General features: G+C 50.1%; 1 protein-coding gene across 3 annotated transcripts in view; it reads left to right on the top strand.

The window, feature by feature from the left end:
• The first annotated feature begins 13939 nt into the window (after positions 1–13939).
• CCPG1 (cell cycle progression 1) overlaps positions 13940–18272 on the top strand; it is a 48876-nt gene continuing 44543 nt past the window's right edge. For 2 of the 3 annotated variants that reach the window (XM_044279675.1, XM_044279674.1), the window contains exon 1: positions 13941–14080. The gene's annotated coding sequence lies outside the window, so the exon portion shown is untranslated. Of the gene's footprint in view, positions 14081–18272 lie in introns of all 3 variants that reach the window. The other variant, XM_044279676.1, reaches the window with a different exon arrangement.

Genomic DNA, 18272 nt, shown 5'->3' with positions numbered 1-18272 from the left:
ATGGAATGTACTTCGAATGGCTCAACACTAGTCACTACATACATCTGTACAGTAGCATACAAGTGTAGTATAGAGGTCTCATAGTACACAATAAGGACATCACTACATATACAATATATGTACGGTGACGTGTAATACAAAGGCTTCACTGCCTCTATATGTACAGTAATGTCATAATACACAGCTGGGGCATCACCAGTGGCGTACCGCCAATAGAGGCAGGGTACGCCACTGCTATGGGGCCCGCGGCACCGGGGGGCCCGAAGCGCTCGGAAGGCCCCGCCCCCTGCAACTGCGCTCACTGCAGGGCCGGTTTGCACACTTATAATTGTCTCCCAGCGCCGCCGATAATAATACACGCCCCCCCCCCGTCTGACTTCTCATTGACTCACTGTGCGCTCCCTAGGACCCAGCCGCGCTCCCTCGGCTCGTGCGTCTGCTGCGCCTGCACTGCTTCACATACTGGGCCAATCAGCATTAGCAGTGTGTTAAGATCCTGCTGCTGATTGGCCCAGCCAGTGCATGGAAGAACTTTAGAGTGAGTTGTGCTGCCCGGCCGTGACAGACGCCAGTGCCACCCAAAAGCCAAAACCATCATCTTTCAGCCAGTCCGGACCTGTGCCACTGCCAGCTGTCGTCCACACAGTAGGACTATCTTAACAACCGGGATCATTAATGAAAAAAATGTCTGTAGTGTACTAATAACAGTCTGTACTAATAACAGTCTCCTAGCACTGGCGTAACTAGAAATGACTGGGCAGTGGGCCCCACAGTAAATTTTTGAACGGGCCCCCCCCCCAGCTGTTTGGCACCTCTGACCGGCAGAGACACTTGACTTCTTCCCTAATACAGTCCAAATTCTAATTATCGTCCAAAAGACAAGTCATGGAAATATATGTATACTGTGTAGTATGATATTTTGACAGTAAAGGTAAGAATAAAGGTCTTCTGGTTAGTACAGTATACTTTCTATATTTCCATGACTTGTCTATTGGACGATAATTGGACTGTATTAGGGAAGTCAAGTGTCTCTGCTGGTCAGAGGTGCCGGACAGCTGGGAGGGGGGCAATTCAAAAATTTCCTGTGGGGCCCAGTCATTTCTAATTACGCTAGTGCTAATAGAGACTGTATAAAACGTTCCAGTTCCAGAACTTCATGTATAGGACTTTCTGAGGGCAGCAGCAAGCAGAGTTCCTGTGGGGGTGGGCGGTACTGTAGGCTCATAGAGGACTCAGAAATGTGCCCCCCCCTCGCCCCCCCATGAACTCTGCTTGCTGTTAAAGGGAACCTGTCACCTCAAAAACACAAATAAAACCGCCAGCATTAGTCGTCCCCAGTCTGTTCATAATTAGAGATGAGCAAATTTCATATTTTAAAATTCGTTCACGCTTCGTTTGGTGGTAAATAGTGAATTGCGTTACCATGGACCATAATGCAATTCCATGACGGAATGCATAACTGAATGCCTTTATAGGCAGCTTTATAGGCATTCCATTATTCATTCTGTCATAATAGAAGTCTAGGGCCTGCATAACGGATCCGTCCGGTTTGCGTTATGCTGGAGTCCTCAGTAGGTCATGTATACATTTCTTTATTGGCAAATGGGGGTGTGGCAGGGGAGGAGCCAGGGCAGGAGGTGGGATGGGCCAAGGTAGTGGGCGGGGTTAAGGGGCCCAATTCAGATTCTTGCTATGGGGCCCAATGATTTCTATGTACGCCCCTGGGCATCACGATCTGTGAACAGAGAAAAATCCAGCTCCAGAAGATGAATTAAAACTCTTCAATACTTTATTGGTGCTTGCACACTATGGAAAACACGCCAGTAAGATTGCTTACGCATTTCTACCGTTCTTAATCATAGCGCGTTTTGTTTGTTTGCATTTTGTACTGTAAAGGTCTCCTAATACAAAGTAGGGGCTTCACTACATGTCCTGTAATAAAAAGGTTTCTTTTCCAAGGTGCATTTCTTCTTGCCAATGGTTCCCATGATTAAGGGTCCATTCACACGTCCGTTGTTTCTTTCCTGATCTGTTCTGTTTTTTGCTGAACAGATCTGGACCAGATCTGGACCCATTCATTTTCAATGGGTCCTGAAAAAAAATCTGACATTGTGTTGTTTTTTTTTTTTCAGGACCCATTGAAAATGAATGGGTCCAGATCTGTTCAGCAAAAAACGGAACAGATCAGGAAAGAAACAACGGACATGTGAATGGACCCTTAGATGGGTGTGCTCTGCTGTGCCAAGCACCGGGCCTGTATCCTGTACTGGAGAGGGCCTACAGGTCTGCCAGCACCTGTGACCTGGTGATTTCATGCAGAGTTTTTTTGGCGTGGATTTTGGGGCGAACTCCACATTTGGGGGGCCATTCATTCTGCAGGTTTTACCACAGAATTTTGGCATGGACAGACACGCTGAAATTTCACCAAAAACCCCGCTGGCGTCTGCTTCCTTTCTCCCTCCACAGAGTGGCGGCTTAAAGACTTTAATTAAGATGCATTATTTCTCGCCCATTCCATTGGGGGACACAGACCATGGGTATAGCTTAGGCCATTACTAGGAGGAGACACTATGCAAATAATAAAAAACAGCTCCTCCTCCACTGGCTATACCCCCATGCTCCAACAGGAGGACCTCAGTTTTAGCTTAGTGTCGGATAAGGAGGTGACATTCCGGTTCCTGCAGGCTTGTCCCTGTAGTTTTTTCTTCTCCTGTTTGTTTTTTTTCTAAACAGAGGACGCAGGGTCGCATGGTGCGTCCCTGGTCTCTCAGTGGAGCGAGCGCCGGGGTCCTTTTCCTCCTAGAAAATAAGTGGAACCGGGCTCGATCTGCAGCTCCGGTGGCCTACCAGATCCGGGGTCACCTAGTCCTGCCCTCTATCCAGTGCACTGCCACTCCTTGTGCCGGATGACTGAAGAGGTGACCCCATGCTGGTCCGGAATAGAGGGTGAAGACTGCAGGACTCAGATAAGTACATCGGCTCTCCTGCAGCTCCCCCTCCCCCAGTGCTCACACTGTGACACCGTTGTTTACGGCTTACCTGTGAGAGGGCCGGCTGGTTGAGAGGGAGGAGGGATTCCTTCTTGTCCCCTGTATCTTGGTGGTGGGCGCCATTTTTCGGAGCCGGGGTCTGCCTTTTTTCATATTCCCGCGAGTGTGCGATTTTTTTTATTTATTTTTATTATTTTTTTTTTGTGACACGACTGGGGGGCGGAGCCTATCGCGTCAGCTCCGATGCTTCCGCTTTGCATCAGCGCCTCTCCACGCTTGACTGCTACTCCAGCTCCTCACAGGTCACGGTAGGACTGATAGTGTTCTGCAAAACTTTAGGAGACCCTGACTCCGGGATTGCCGCCATCATGCCAAGACCTGGGGCCTCCTAAAAATCGAAAGCGACACTTCAGGTCCCACTGGGATCCTGTAAAGTCTGCTGCTTGCCACTATCGGTTACAGGCTCCTGTGACTCTTGCCTTGCCTCGGGACTGGAGTCACATTAATTCGAGGCTGCTTTGAAGCTCAGTGGGGCTCAGTTATCTCCGTCTCATCCACTCTGGAAGATTTGCCTGCATATTAACACAGGTTTCAGTACACAAAAGTGAGTCAACTGAGCTGACAGTCATTCTACGCGGGCGATCTACCGAGACTGCTATTTCCTGAAGAACCAGGTGGTGCGGGGTAGCGAGCAGCCAGCAGACGCCGAGGTCTGAGTTAAAAACTTCATTACTTATTTCTGATATAAACCGTCATGGAGTTTTGGGTAGGCATGTAGATAATGAGGAGGCAGACATCAATATTCAATTACCACATGGTGGCCCCGAAGTCCATTAACCAAACTTTTCTCCTGCAATCGCCGCTGATGTGTGTGTGACAGCGAGAAGAAGCGCTCGCCTGTCACCAGAGCCAAAAGCAATTACCGCCTCTATTGTCACATTATCCAACTTGTATTAAAGGGGTTAAAGTTTAATTACAATTTGCTTTGTTGTGTCGGATGTTTCTAAGGCTTGGGAACGCCCTAGTCACCGTTTTTCTGCTACAAGGCGCATGGATACTCTTTATCCTTTCCCGGCAGATAACGTGCAGCAGTGGTCTTCTCCTCCTAAGGTCGACCTGCCGGTGGCCAGATTGGCTAAGAATACGGCAATACCAGTCCTGGATGGGTCCTCCCTAGGACTCCGTTGACAGGCGTTTGGACTCTCTTTCCAAAGCCATCTTCTCTCTGGCGGGCACAGGTCTGCGCCCCGCGTTCGCCTCGGCCTAGGTAGCCAGGGCGCTTTCGGTGTGGTTGCAGCGCCATCATCAGGACCTTGCGGAGCAGGATGCCTCTGTGGACACCCTAAACTTCATCCTCCAGATGTCCCAGGCGACAACATTCCTCTGTGAGGCCTCATTGGACGTCAGCACTCTCTTTGCGCGGATTTCGTCCCTCTCGGTCACGCAGCGCAGGAAGGTCTGGTCGAAGGTCTGGGACGCCGACGCTTCCTCCAAGCGCTCCCTCACTAACCTCCCCTTTGCGGGCTCCAGGCTATTCGGTGCTAAGCTGGATGAGATTATCTCTGACGCTACGGGGGGCAAGAGTACACACCTGCCCCAATCTAGATCCAAGCGCGCCTTCAGAGCTCGCCCCTCTGGCTCTAGAAACCAGTCCTTTCGGCGCTTCTCCTCCTCCAGGTCTGCGACAGCCCCCTCCCCCGGCGGCTCTCAAGACTCCCGCAAGAAGCCTTCCTTTAACCTCAACCTTCCTGGCGCCCGCGGGCACAGTTCCAGGGGAGTTCTGCCCGCCCCGTGGTTCCCAAGCAGTCCTCCGCCTGAAGGGGCGCCGTCTGCTCTCCTTTCAGCATGTCTGGAGAGCTCACGTTCAAGACGCCTGGGCCCTGGAAATTGTAACTTCCGGTTACAAGTTAGAATTCCTTTCCAGACCTCCGGAACGTTTCTTTCAGTCTCGTGTTTCGGGGGATCCGGCCCGAGCCTCGGCCCTTTTACAAGCGGTTTCTTCCCTTCTGGTCAGGGGAGTAGTTGTCCCAGTTCCGCTGGAGGAACAGGGGGCAGGTTTTTGTAGTGCCAAAGAAGGAGGGATCAGTGCGTCCGGTCCTAGACCTGAAGCTGTTAAATATATCCCTGCGGGTGTGGAGGTTCCGGATGGAATCCCTCTGCTCCGTTATTGCTTCTCTTCTTCCAGGGGAGTTCCTCGTGTCAGTGGACATCCGGGACGCCCATCTGTATGTCCCTATCGCAGAATCTCACCACAAGTTCCTGCGCTTCGCCATTGGTGACCGTCATTATCAGTTCGTTGCCCTTCCCTTTGGCCTGGCGACAGCCCCGCGGGTATTCACAAAGATCTTGGCGCCGATTATGGCGCTTCTCCGTACCAGGGGCACATCTCTGCTGCCCTACCTGGACGACATTCTGATAAAGGCTCCCTCTCGTCCCCAGGCCGAAGACGGCATCAGGATCACTGTTCAGACTCTGCAACAGTTCGGCTGGCTGATCAACTTCCCAAAGTCCTCTCTCCAACCTTCCCAGAGGGTGACCTTCCTGGGGATGATTATGGATTACTACTGCAGCCCGGGTATTCCTCCCGGATTGCAAGTTCTCACAGATACGGGAGTCGGTGTCTTGCCTTCTACATTCCCCGTGTCTCTCCATCAGGGAGTGCATGCAGGTTCTGGGGCTTATGGTGGCCTCCTTCGAGGCAGTCCCCTTTGCCCAGTTTCACACTCTGCCTCTGCAGCAGGCGATCCTGTCCTTCTGGGACAGGACATCGAGGGGTCTGGACTCTCGGATCCGCCTTCCTCCTCGGGTTCACATGGAACTCCCGTGGTGGCTGTCCCCTCAGAATCTGACTTCGGGGAAATCCTTTCTCCCAATCTTGTGAACAGTAGTCACTACCGATGCCAGTCTCCTGGGTTGGGGCGGCGTTCTCAAGGCTCGGACGGTTCAGGGGGTGTGGTCAGAAGGGAAGCCCGCCTTCCGATCAACATATTGGAGCTCAGAGCAATTTTCCTCTCTCTGTCTCATTGGACCCCCCTCCTAACGGGTCTCCCGGTAAGGATCCAGTCGGACAATGCCACAGCTGTGGTTTACATCAATCATCAGGGTGGAACCCGCAGCCGGCCGGTGATGCAGGAGGTGAAGAGGATCCTCCAGTGGGCGGAGGCTCACGTTCCAATATTGTCTGCAGTATACATCCCAGGGGTCGAAAACTAGACAGCGGATTTTCTCAGCCTCAACAGGGTGGATCCGGGAGAGTGGTCTCTGCATCCAAACGTATTCGAGGACCTCTGTCACCATTGGGGCCGCCCGGACGTGGACTTGATGGCGTTCAGACTCAACAACAAGGTTCCCATGTTCCTGACCCGAGCTCGGGATCAGGAGGCGTACGGGGTGGACGCTCTGGTGTCTCCGTGGCGAGACTTCACACTCCTCTATGTCTTCCCACCATTGCCTCTACTCCCACAGGTTCTTCGCAGAGTCGCGGCAGAAGGAATCCCAACCATCCTCATCGCCCCCGATTGGCCTCGCCGCGCCTGGTTCTCGGAGGTCACTCGGATGCTGGCAGACGTTCCGTGGCCTCTTCCTCTCAGGGAGGACCTACTATCTCAAGGACCTCTCTTCCACCAGAATTTACAACCACTTTGTTTAACGGCGTGGCTGTTGAGACCACCATCTTGAAGAAGAGGGGCTTCTCGGACTCTGTCGTGAAGACCATGATCAAAGCCAGGAAACCAGCTTCCTCCCGGATATACTATCTTACCTGGAAGGCCTTTCTTGCCTTTTGTGAGAAGATGGGCTTTTTTCCCCTTCATTTGTCCGTTCCGGTGGTCCTCTCCTTTCTCCAGTCGGTCTTCAGATGGGAATGTCCCTGAGCTCTCTGAAGGGTCAGGTCTCCGCTCTGGCCATTTTCTTTCAGCGCTCTCTGGCTCTGCTAGGTCCAGTAAGGACCTTCCTGCAGGGGGTGGCGCATTCGGTCCCTCCGTATGTCCCTACTCTGCCCCCCTGGGATTTGAACCTGGTTCTGTCTTCTTTCCAGGCGGCTCCTTTTGAGCCCCTGAGGGACATTTCCCTGAGTTTTCCCACCTGGAAGGTGGTCTTTTTGGTGGCCATCACCTCTATCAGGAGGGTATCGGAGCTGGCCGCCCTTTCCTCTAAGTTGCCCTTTTTGGTCTTCCACAAGGACAAGGTGGTACTGCGCCCTGTCCCTTCCTTTTTGCCCAAGGTGGTCTTCGCCTTCCACCTTAATGAGGACATAGTCCTGCCATCCTTTTGCCCGCTCCGGCGAACCCCAAGGAGCGCGCTCTCCATTATCTGGATGTTGTACGTGCTTTACAGGTGTACCTGTCGGTTACTGCCCCATTTCGCAGCTCGGGCTCCCTTTTTGTGGTTCCTGAGGAGCCTCGTAAGGATCTGGCGGCCTCCAAGGTCACTGTGGCTCGGTGGATTTGGTCGACTATTGCCATGGCCTATCGATCCCGGGGTAGGGTTCCCCCAGCGGGGGTTACCGCGCACTCCACCAGGGCGGTGGGGGCCTCCTGGGCCAGGCGCAATTAAGCTTCTACATCACAACTTTGTAAGGCTGCACTCTTTGGCGTCGGCTGATGCTGCCCTAGGGCGCAAGGTATTGCAGGCTGTGGTTCCTGTTTAACCGTTGGACGTTTTCCCTCTGGAGGTGCTGGTCTTCCCACCCCATCGACTGCTCTAGGACGTCCCATGGTCTGTGTCCCGCAATGGAATGGGCGAGAAAAGGAGATTTTTTGTGAAACTCACCTGTAAAGTCTTTTTCTCGTCTTTTCCATTGGGGGACACAGCTCCCACCCATTCTTGTCTGTTGCAGGAGGGGTTGGTTCTATTCTAGTGGGACCTTATGGTTAACGGCCTGATGGCGGCGTTCCTTGGTTCTGCTTTTCTTTGTTAATATTTGGTCTCTGATCTCCTTCTCCTACTGCTTTTGCACGCACTGAGGTCCTCCTATTGGAGCATTGCGGTATAGCCAGTGGAGGAGGGGCTGTTTTTTATTATTTGCATAGTGTCTCCTCCTAGTAATGGTCTAAGCTATACCCATGGTCTGTGTCCCCCAATGGAAAAGATGAGAAAAAGATTTTATAGATGATTTTCACAAAAAAATCTTTTTTTGATAGCGGACAAGCCCTTTAAATGAGTACATATATGTTTAAAAAGCCGTACCTACAGTATATGTCCGCTCTGCTTCACTATAACATGACTGCATACATTACAGGTCTAGAAGGGGTGGACATCACATCCTATACGTGTAATAGCGGTATGCACTACTCTCATCCTCTTATATAGACCTCATGCACACGCACATTGTTTGGAGTACTTGGACGCGTGTGATGGAGCATTGTCCTGCATGAAAATCATGTTTTTCTTGAAGGATGCAGACTTCTTCCTGTACCACTGCTTGAAGAAGGTGTCTTCCAGAAACTGGCAGTAGGACTGGGAGTTGAGCTTGACTCCATCCTCAACCCGAAAAGGCCCCACAAGCTCATCTTTGATGATACCAGCCCAAACCAGTACTCCACCTCCACCTTGCTGGCGTCTGAGTCGGACTGGAGCTCTCTGCCCTTTACCAATCCAGCCACGGGCCCATCCATCTGGCCCATCAAGACTCACTCTCATTTCATCAGTCCATAAAACCTTAGAAAAATCAGTCTTGAGATATTTCTTGGCCCAGTCTTGACGTTTCAGCTTGTGTGTCTTGTTCAGTGGTGGTCGTCTTTCAGCCTTTCTTACCTTGGCCATGTCTCTGAGTATTGCACACCTTGTGCTTTTGGGCACTCCAGTGATGTTGCAGCTCTGAAATATGGCCAAACTGGTGGCAAGTGGCATCTTGGCAGCTGCACGCTTGACTTTTCTCAGTTCATGGGCAGTTATTTTGCGCCTTGGTTTTTCCACACACTTCTTGCGACCCTGTTGACTATTTTAAAAGAAACGCTTGATTGTTCGATGATCACACATCAGAAGCTTTGCAATTTTAAGAGTGCTGCATCCCTCTGCAAGATATCTCACTATTTTTGACTTTTCTGAGCCTGTCAAGTCCTTCTTTTGACCCGTTTTGCCAAAGGAAAGGAAGTTGCCTAATAATTATGCACACCTGATATAGAGTGTTGATGTCATTAGACCACACCCCTTCTCTTGGAGTAAGACAACATGCATAAAGAGGATGATGTGGTCAAAATACTCATTTGCCTAATAATTCTGCACTCCCTGTATATTCTGATCCTAACCATCCAAGCAGTTTAGTATGTCATTAGTCTGTCCTAATAAATATGTCGGATCGATCTGGATTGCTCGCTTACCCGATATCCAGTGGCATGCGTGTGGGCTGTTTCTGTCTGGCGTACTCCTAGACGTACGTTTCGCTAATGCTTCATCAGGAGGATTTTTCCACCTGGATATCGGGTAAGCGAGCAATCCAGATCGATCCAACATATTTATTAGGACAGACTAATGACATACTAAACTGCTTGGATGGTTAGGATCAGAATATATGAAGGTTATATATACTCGATATTTATGTATTTGCCTCACCACTGAGATAGTTGTGCTGTTACGGCTAGATTCAGCTTTAAATAATATATGCTGATCTAGACCCTGCACTCACAGCACCCTCAGTGTGATTGAGGAGATAATATGATATTTTACCTGCTAGCGGCGGAGTTACTGTGGACTGCCTCCTGAGGCACGCTGTACGGTCTCTACATTTATGTTTGTATGTGGTTTTATGTCATAATAAAATTTAACTTTATTGGGTAATATTTTGTACCGATTCTCTTATTGTTGAAGCATTTCTATTATGGGTGCCCGTTCTATAAAATGCAAAACACACACATGCGGCATCCCCCTTTTTTTTTTTTGCGGATCCGCATTTTGAGGACCGCAAAACACAGCACGGTCGTGTGCATGAGGCCATAAGGTGATTATTTTGGACAAACTATCCTGTGCTGGCATAACCTGAATATTACAGCCCTATGAAAGTGGCCATACATTACGTCCCATCCGCCCAGTCTACTTAGTGAAGAGCCGCCTGCTCGTATATTACCGCTATACCTAGGTTATAATCAAAAACAAGTGGACTGGTATTGGAAGTGGTCATTTATTACACTTTACATTGGAGTCAATCTAGAGCGTAGAGGAAATTGTGTTCCCAGGTGGTTCAGGCGGCATTATAATGTATTGTGCAGGTTTACACAGTCGTACACCCTGCTCTTGTCCGCCACAGTGTTCAGAGAGTGATTTCTGTACATGCCACAGGTGCCCAGGTGTTCTGAAAACTGCTGGGAGACAGGGTAGTGGTAACACGGTGCCATCTCATAGGAGGGTCGCACGGCGCCATAGTCACTGGAGCTTGTTCTGAACAGGATGCTGCCCTGCCTGGCCTGGAATACACTACTGGCGGGGGTCCTGGGATTCATGGTGCAGGAGAACACCGGGTTGCCGAGATTCATGCAGGGAGATCCGCTATTCTCCTGCTTCTTCTCTGCGGCGGGAACAGCAGACGGTCCTGTTGAAGACATTTTCTCCACCTAAGGTATTTAAATGACTACATTACAAAACCTCAGACAAGAATGTGCAAGAGACGTAAAGCTTTGATGAAGAAAAAAAATATAAAAAAATTTGTTTTGCTATTTTTGTGGCAATATGCATTCTGCATGTGACAACCAAATGCGTTCTAGGAACGTAAGCGTCAATGAGGTGATGCAAAATGCTTCACCAATACAATACAATGCTCTGGACATGTGGAATCTGTGAGGGGAGAACTGTGCCACGCTCCACTGGAGGCTATATCACACCGCTATACCGTTTAACCCCTTAATGACCACCCACCATGTTCTGACGCCTCTTATTAACAGCCTGGGCTCTTACCGCTGGGTTTTTGCTACACAGCTGGGGGTTGGAGGTTGCGCTGAGCCCAGCTGATAACCCTTTAATTGCCACATGTAGAAAAAAACGGAATAGTTGTGGCGCTCACCAGGCTTTATACACACGGGAAGCATGGATTGCGCTGGGAACCAAATATGACGAAAAAAAGTGCAGACCTCCAGCTTCCATACAGTGACAGCCTTTATTCTATTCTTTAGGATACAGTAAAACTGAAAGTGTATTCACATCTACGTGTTTCGGATCGATTATTCCTGATCCTTCCTCATGATCTGAAACGCGTAGATGTGAATACACTGTCGGTTTTACTGTATCCTAAAGAATAGAATAAAGGCTGTCACTGTATGGAAGCTGGAGGTCTGCACTTTTTTCACTTTAATTGACATAGTCCATACCACAGCATGAACAAACGGGGCTACCCCCTGCGATCGGGTCACCAGGTTTCCCAGTGACCCGATCGGAGACTGGGGAAGTCATTCGCAGTCTGCCTTGAGGGCCTATGAAGGTCCCTGGGGTTCTCTGGGCAGTTAGGGTGAGATTATGCCTGCGTTTTAAGGCTCCATTCGGTTCCTCCAGCGCAGATTCTGTTCAACAGGCCGGATGAAATAGTCCTGCATGCACGACTTTTTTTTCTGTATAACAAGATTCCCAACGGAAAGTGAACGAACTCCATTGTAGTCAATGGAGTCTGTTCAGTTTGGCTATGTGCCGGATCTGGCACTTCCATTATTTCTGTTCATCTAACAGAGCAGAACAGTGGTAAAAACAGCGGTAATGTGAACCTGGCCTAAGCCTGCCGTTGGGGGACACTAGGCCAGACGAGTGTGATCACTGCGTGATTAAAATGATACCAGCTTTAGGGCTCATACACACGTCCGCGCCGCGGAACGCAACGGGCCGTCCATAATAGAAATGCCTATTCTTGTCCGCAAAACGCACAAGAATAGGACATGTTCTGCGGCTCGGATGTGGACCAAAACAACGTTCGTATGCATGAGCCCTTATTGAGAGAAAATATTTTTATGCCCTGTGCAAATGAGAGCTCCAGTGCACCGAGGGGCAGGGCCCGGACATTCGGTGCACCGAGGGGCAGGGCCCGGACATTCGGTGCACCGAGGGGCAGGGCCCGGACATTCGGTGCACCGAGGGGCAGGGCCCGGACATTCGGGGCACCGAGGGGCAGGGCCCGGACATTCGGGGCACCGAGGGGCAGGGCCCGGACATTCGGTGCACCGAGGGGCAGGGCCCGGACATTCGGTGCACCGAGGGGCAGGGCCCGGACATTCGGTCCCCCGAGGGGCAGGGCCCGGACATTCGGTGCACCGAGGGGCAGGGCCCGGACATTCGGTCCCCCGAGGGGCAGGGCCCGGACATTCGGTGCACCGAGGGGCAGGGCCCGGACATTCGGTGCACCGAGGGGCAGGGCCCGGACATTCGGTGCACCGAGGGGCAGGGCCCGGACATTCGGTGCACCGAGGGGCAGGGCCCGGACATTCGGTGCACCGAGGGGCAGGGCCGGGACATTCGGTGCACCGAGGGGCAGGGCCAGGACATTCGGTGCACCGAGGGTTCTCCAGTGCTGTCCTTGTCCCTCGGTGCACTTAAAGGGATATTCCCATCTCGGACAATGGGGGCATAGTGCTAGGATATACCTTTAATCCCTGTTTTGTATAAAGAGTAAAAGTGTTTTTCTCTAGGGAATTTCACAAGACCGGTATCCTTTTAATCAGCAGGATCAACTCTAGAAGATAGTTTACCTGATTTAATGGGGTTGATCCTGTTGATAGATGCTCTGTCACCACATGCCACTAAACACAACCATCAGCCTGTATGAAAAAGGGAAAAAGCGCATTAGACTACGTTTACATGTCCAGCGTGCCTGATCCGGCACAAATGCCAGCTGTCGGCTAGACAGCGTTTTTTTTGTCCGTCCGAAACTCGACATATAAGCCGGAAACTATCTGGATCACTGCTGGACCCCATTATAATCAGTGGTGAAATGTAGAACATACCTTTAGAATCTAGTGTCAACCGCACATCTAGAGAAATACTGATGACGTGTCCTGTTTGTGGCAGTCGAAGATTCAAGCGAGACCTCGTGCAGACGACTGTATTTTTGGTCTGCGTCCGATCTATGTTTTTTGCGAGTTGGATGTTGACCGCATCAGTATGTCTGTTCCTACCATTTCACAAAAAAGATAGAACATGTCCTATTCTCTGATTGGCGGACAAGAATAGCCATTTTTATAACAGTGCGAGGCCGGATGCGCAACGCCGCTATCTGAGTTTTGTGGATCAGCGGTTTACGGATTGCAAAATGCATACGGTCATGTGTATGAGGTCTGGATGGAAGCTGAGCCCCTGTACATTGGCACGCCCACTACGGGGTGGACAGAACTCCCCACTTTTGGTTCCTTCCACCAGTGCCCACTGCCAACAGCTGATGGTGAGAGTGCTGTGTGCTGACCACTGCCAATCTGAGACTGATGACCAACCCTCAGGTCATCAGTATCAAACAGCTGGAGTACCCCTTTAACTTGGTGACATCTTGTATAGAAGACGATGTTGGCATTTTGGTCTAGTTTCATGGCACCCAGTAGTGGTGGGCAGAGGTGACTTTTTTTGGTACTTGCATATCATAAAGATGGCTAAACAGCCCAATTCCGCCCATTGCCCTAAGAATCGCAGACACACAGGAGCTCCACACACTGTGTCCCTAGAAATAAGACTCCACTTACGGTTTTAGATCCAGATCTGAAAGGCAAAAATAAGTGTACCCAATGATAACCTACCTTGTCGGAGCACTTTACCAAGCGCCACCAGACTTTACGATCTGCGCTGTGTGCACCTATGTTGCTATAGCAACCGTGCCGGCTCGGCGTCCCCACCTTCAGACACCGCCCCTTTGTTGACAACTAAAACTTGCCCGCTGTGTCCTCTGGGAAATGTAGTTTACTAGGAGCGCTGCCGCTCTGAGAAGACCACGTGGTAAACTACAGCTCCCAGCATCCCGGGCCTGCCGCCCCGCCCCCTGTTAGCCAGCTGCTTCTAGTCATCTGCCAGCGCTGTTATTTTGCAGAGACGTCACTTGGGGACTGGAAGTGACAGTTACCGAGCAGCAGGCGGAGGAGCGCCGTCCATGTAAACACCAGGAGTGGGGGTCCCCAGGGCCTGCCTCCGCTTCAGCGGTAAATGCGGGGTGTTGGGGTTACGGTCGGACAGGGGCGTAGTGGCCGCTTGTTGTCCCCGGCAGTGTCAGCTGATGCAAGCGATAGTCCTAGGGACTGCCGTCATATGGAAGGGACGAGCGTGCTCCTCCATATGCTGCGGAACCGCCATCGTTTTCAGAATACTGCAGAAATAATGACAGGCGTACAAGCTGTCTCAGGGGGTGTCTGGGGTATGTTCACACTGCAGGCTTTGTTCAGGTTTTTTGTTGCAGTTTTTGAAGGCCAACGTCTGGATCATGATAAGAGAGTAAGTATGAAGGACAGATGTTACTTTCCCTCTTTATTTTTATCCACTTCTGGTGTTGGCATCAAAAACTGCATCAGAAAACCTGCAGGTGTGAATATGCCTCAGCTACTTTCACACTCCCGTTTGGTGTGGATCAGTCATGGACGGATCTGTTCAGATAATACGAGCGTCTGCATTTGTTCAGAACGGATCACACCAGACGGATCCGCTCTGAACGCAAGTGTGAAAGTAGCCTAACTTAGCCAAGGCGGATCCGATTGTATTATGTCTTCTATAGTCAAGACGCATCAGTCATTAACTCCATTGAAAGTCAATGGGGGACAGATCCGTTTTTCTCTGATACAGTCTGGCACAATAGAAAACGGACCCGTCCCCCATTGATTTTCAATGGTGTTAAAAGACGGATCCGTCGTGGCTATAGAAGACATAATACAACCGGATCCGTTCATGACGGATGCTTGCGGTTGTATTATTGTAACGGAGGCGTTTTCGCAGATCCATGACAGATCCTCAAAAAACACTAGTGTGAAAGTAGCCTTACATTGTGTGTCAGAATGGATCCGTTTGGCTCAGTTTCGTCAGACGGACACCAAAACGCTGCAAGCGGAACAAAGACGGAACGGAGGCAAACTGATGCATTCTGAGCGGATCCTTATCCATGCAGAATGCATTAAGGGCAAAACTGATCCGTTTTGGATCGCTTGTGAGAGCCCTGAACGGATCTCACTAACGGAAAGCCAAAACGCCAGTGTGAAAGTAGCCTGCACTTTTATCAAGTTTCTGTTGACAAATTGAGATCTGCAGCCCAGAAATGAATAGGTTTTCAGACACCTGTTCACATGTATAGGACAGTTTTTGCATGGATTTCCAGCAGCCCCACCACATGAATAAGCATAATGTCACTAGGATTGGTCCTATTACATGAGAATATGGCGGATCATCATGTGGGTCCGTAGCAGTGTGAACTGACTGGATTTCTGCCTCCTAAAAAATCATGTGTCATGTGAACGCAGCCTTAGGCCTCTGTCATAACATTTTTTCCACAAGTCTTGCATGCAGGACTTTCCTCTCTGTGACAGAGCCTCCAGCGCATGTGAACAGAGCCTTATGGTTCATTTGAATACACAGCGGCTGCTATAAAAACCACCACAGGCTCAGAGTGGGGCAGCGGTCCATAGCAACCAATCAGGATACAGCTCTCATCTCTCCAAAGCAGGCTGGAATATGAGATCTGGAGTCTGATTGGCTGTCACATACATGAGGCCATGTACATAATTCTTATACAGGGGTGCTATGGAGTGTGACACTAAGCACAGAGATGTGTAACCGACCCAAAGGAATACACTTCTTCTTGCCCTGCAGTGAACCATATACAGTATATGTTGTGTGGGTGACATATGTGTGTCGCGCACAGTGCTAGTTAGTATGTCTGGCTCAGTGGTGAAGGGCCAAGATGGCTGCCTCTCAGCAACATTTAACACAACGCTTCAGAAGAGGCATGTTACTTGGAAGCAGATTTTATTGGGGTTTCAAAGACGTCAATGAGGAAGCCGAGAAACTTCAACCAAATACTCCACCAGGTTAAATATCTGCCACCAAAAACAACTTGTTTTCAGCTACTAATCTGCCACAGATTTTTCTGCCACTGATTTTGCTGTGTGAACTTAGCCCTACATGCCACTTCTAAAGCAATTTTCAAATCCGCTACTGAAAAAACCTCTACCATTACACTGTGTGCACAAAGTGGAGTTTCTAACATTAAAGGGGTATTCTGGTTGGTTAAAGTTGGCCCCTATCCACAAGATATGCTATCCATCCTACTGCTGGGACCCCCACCGATCACGAGAATGGGGGCCCCGTACCCCCTGCAGCTCCCCTGAAATGACTGGAGCGGCTGGTCGCACATGTGTATGGCCGCTCTGTTTATTTCTAAGGGAGTTCCGGAGATACAACGCCACTCTGGTCATTTCAGAGGAGCTGTATGGGGCCCTCGTGATTGATGAGGGTCCAGTGGTAGGACCCACTCCGAATTTTAACCAACGGGAATGCCCCTTTAAAGTCAATGGGAAAACTGTTGGTGAGTTTTGGTTTTGGATATAGCAGCTTAAAATGCCCGTCTTCCTCTTCTGAATTAGTGGCAGATTTTAGCTGTGTGCACATACTTTTATGCTCCAGGTTCTTCACTATGGTGACTTCCCCCTTTTTCGCCTCGTTAGGGCCCATTCACACGACTGTATAGTCGCCGTGACCGTGCTGCGGTCTGCAATGCATGGGCACCCGCCGTGTGCACTCCATGATGTGAATGCGGACCCATTGACTCGAATTGGTCCACGATCCGCAAAATACTGCAAAAGATAGGACGTGGCCTATCTTTTGCCGTAGCTTGCGGATTGTGGACTCATTCATGTCAATGGGTCCGCAGAACAGAGTGCACATCGCCAGTGCTCGTGTATTGCGGACTGCTATATGCGGTCCGCAATACAGGCACCACGGCCATACGGTCGTGTGAACGGGCCCTTAGTGAGGAAAAACTGGGACAAAATGTTGGCGCCTGGACAGGATTCTGCAGTAACCAGCTCCGTCCTCTACACAATGGCACATATTTACAAAGACTTCCTTTTTAACGCTGGTCTTTGTTTCATCTTGCGATGCCCGAGGATTAGCTTGATTTATGACGAGGCGTCAAACTCCTCATAAATTTGTCTAATCCTTCGGCAGCCAGGCGCCTTGTAGACAAACTAGCCAACATGCCTGTTTCCAGGCATACGTTAGTAAATTTGCCAGGGCCGGACTCTGCCGCCGACATTCCCCCCCTCTGTCCCCGTCCTGCTCAACTGTCAAAAACTTTTCAACACCGACTCTGCTACTTGATATTGTCACACGGCTGGTCAAAAAGGACTCTTTACCTCTAAAATAGTCACAAGTCCCTTGATGAATAGCCTCCAATAAATGTAGTTCCAGCATCAGAGCTACTGCCAAACAGCTGATCTGGGGGGGATGGCGGCAGTTGGAGCCCCACTTATCAGATACAGATGGTCGGTCCGGAGGATAGGCTATCTGCATAATAGGAACAGAAAACCACTTTAACGTATTTTCTGTCCGAGAGCTGCCGGTCCTACCTCTGGTCATCCCCATCCACCGGTTTAAGGCCTCATGCACACGACCGTAGTTATGGTCCGCATCCGGGTACGAACCCATTCACTTCAATGGGGCCGCAAAAGATGCGGACAGCACTCCGTGTGCTGTCCGCATCCGTCGCTCTGTTCCGAGGCCCCGCAAAAAAAATATAGCATGTCCTATTCTTGTCCGTTTTGCAGACAAGAATAGGCATGTCTACAATGGGCCACCCGTTCCGTTCCACAAATTGCGGAAGGCACACGGACGGCTTCCGTTTTTTGCAGACCGCAAAAAAACGGCACGGTCGTGTGCATGAGGCCTAATTCTGAAAGCGGACAGTATTAAGTGTGATGGACAGGCATTGTAAGTGGAGCCCTCATGGAAAGGTGGGAGATTTCAGCTCTGAATCCAGAAGAGGGATGAATGCAGCTCTGAACGGTAGACCATAATTAGTACACAATAAATATATTATTAATACCTTTTTCTCTACATGAATTCTGCGGTGGTAGAGCACACTGCCTGAAAACCAGTATGTGTCAGGGCTCATGGTTTCCTCTCTAGTAAAGTCATTTCAGACACTTTGAAGTAGTCTATATCTGGAAATGAAAACATGGCCGACACCTGTTTACCACTGGTAATATGTGGAGCGCCCACTAGACGCTCATTAATGATCACCTCTGGCCGGCATGACAGGACCAGCAACCCCAATATGTACGTATTATTCCTGTGTGAACAAAGCACAATATACACAGGAAGTCTAACCACAGAAAGATCTCTCTATGTACA

The sequence above is a fragment of the Bufo gargarizans genome, chromosome 2 (assembly GCF_014858855.1).
Source record: "Bufo gargarizans isolate SCDJY-AF-19 chromosome 2, ASM1485885v1, whole genome shotgun sequence".
Taxonomy (NCBI): domain Eukaryota; kingdom Metazoa; phylum Chordata; class Amphibia; order Anura; family Bufonidae; genus Bufo; species Bufo gargarizans.
The sequence above is the reverse complement of the archived record's forward strand: the minus strand, read 5'-3'. Positions and strand labels throughout refer to the sequence as shown.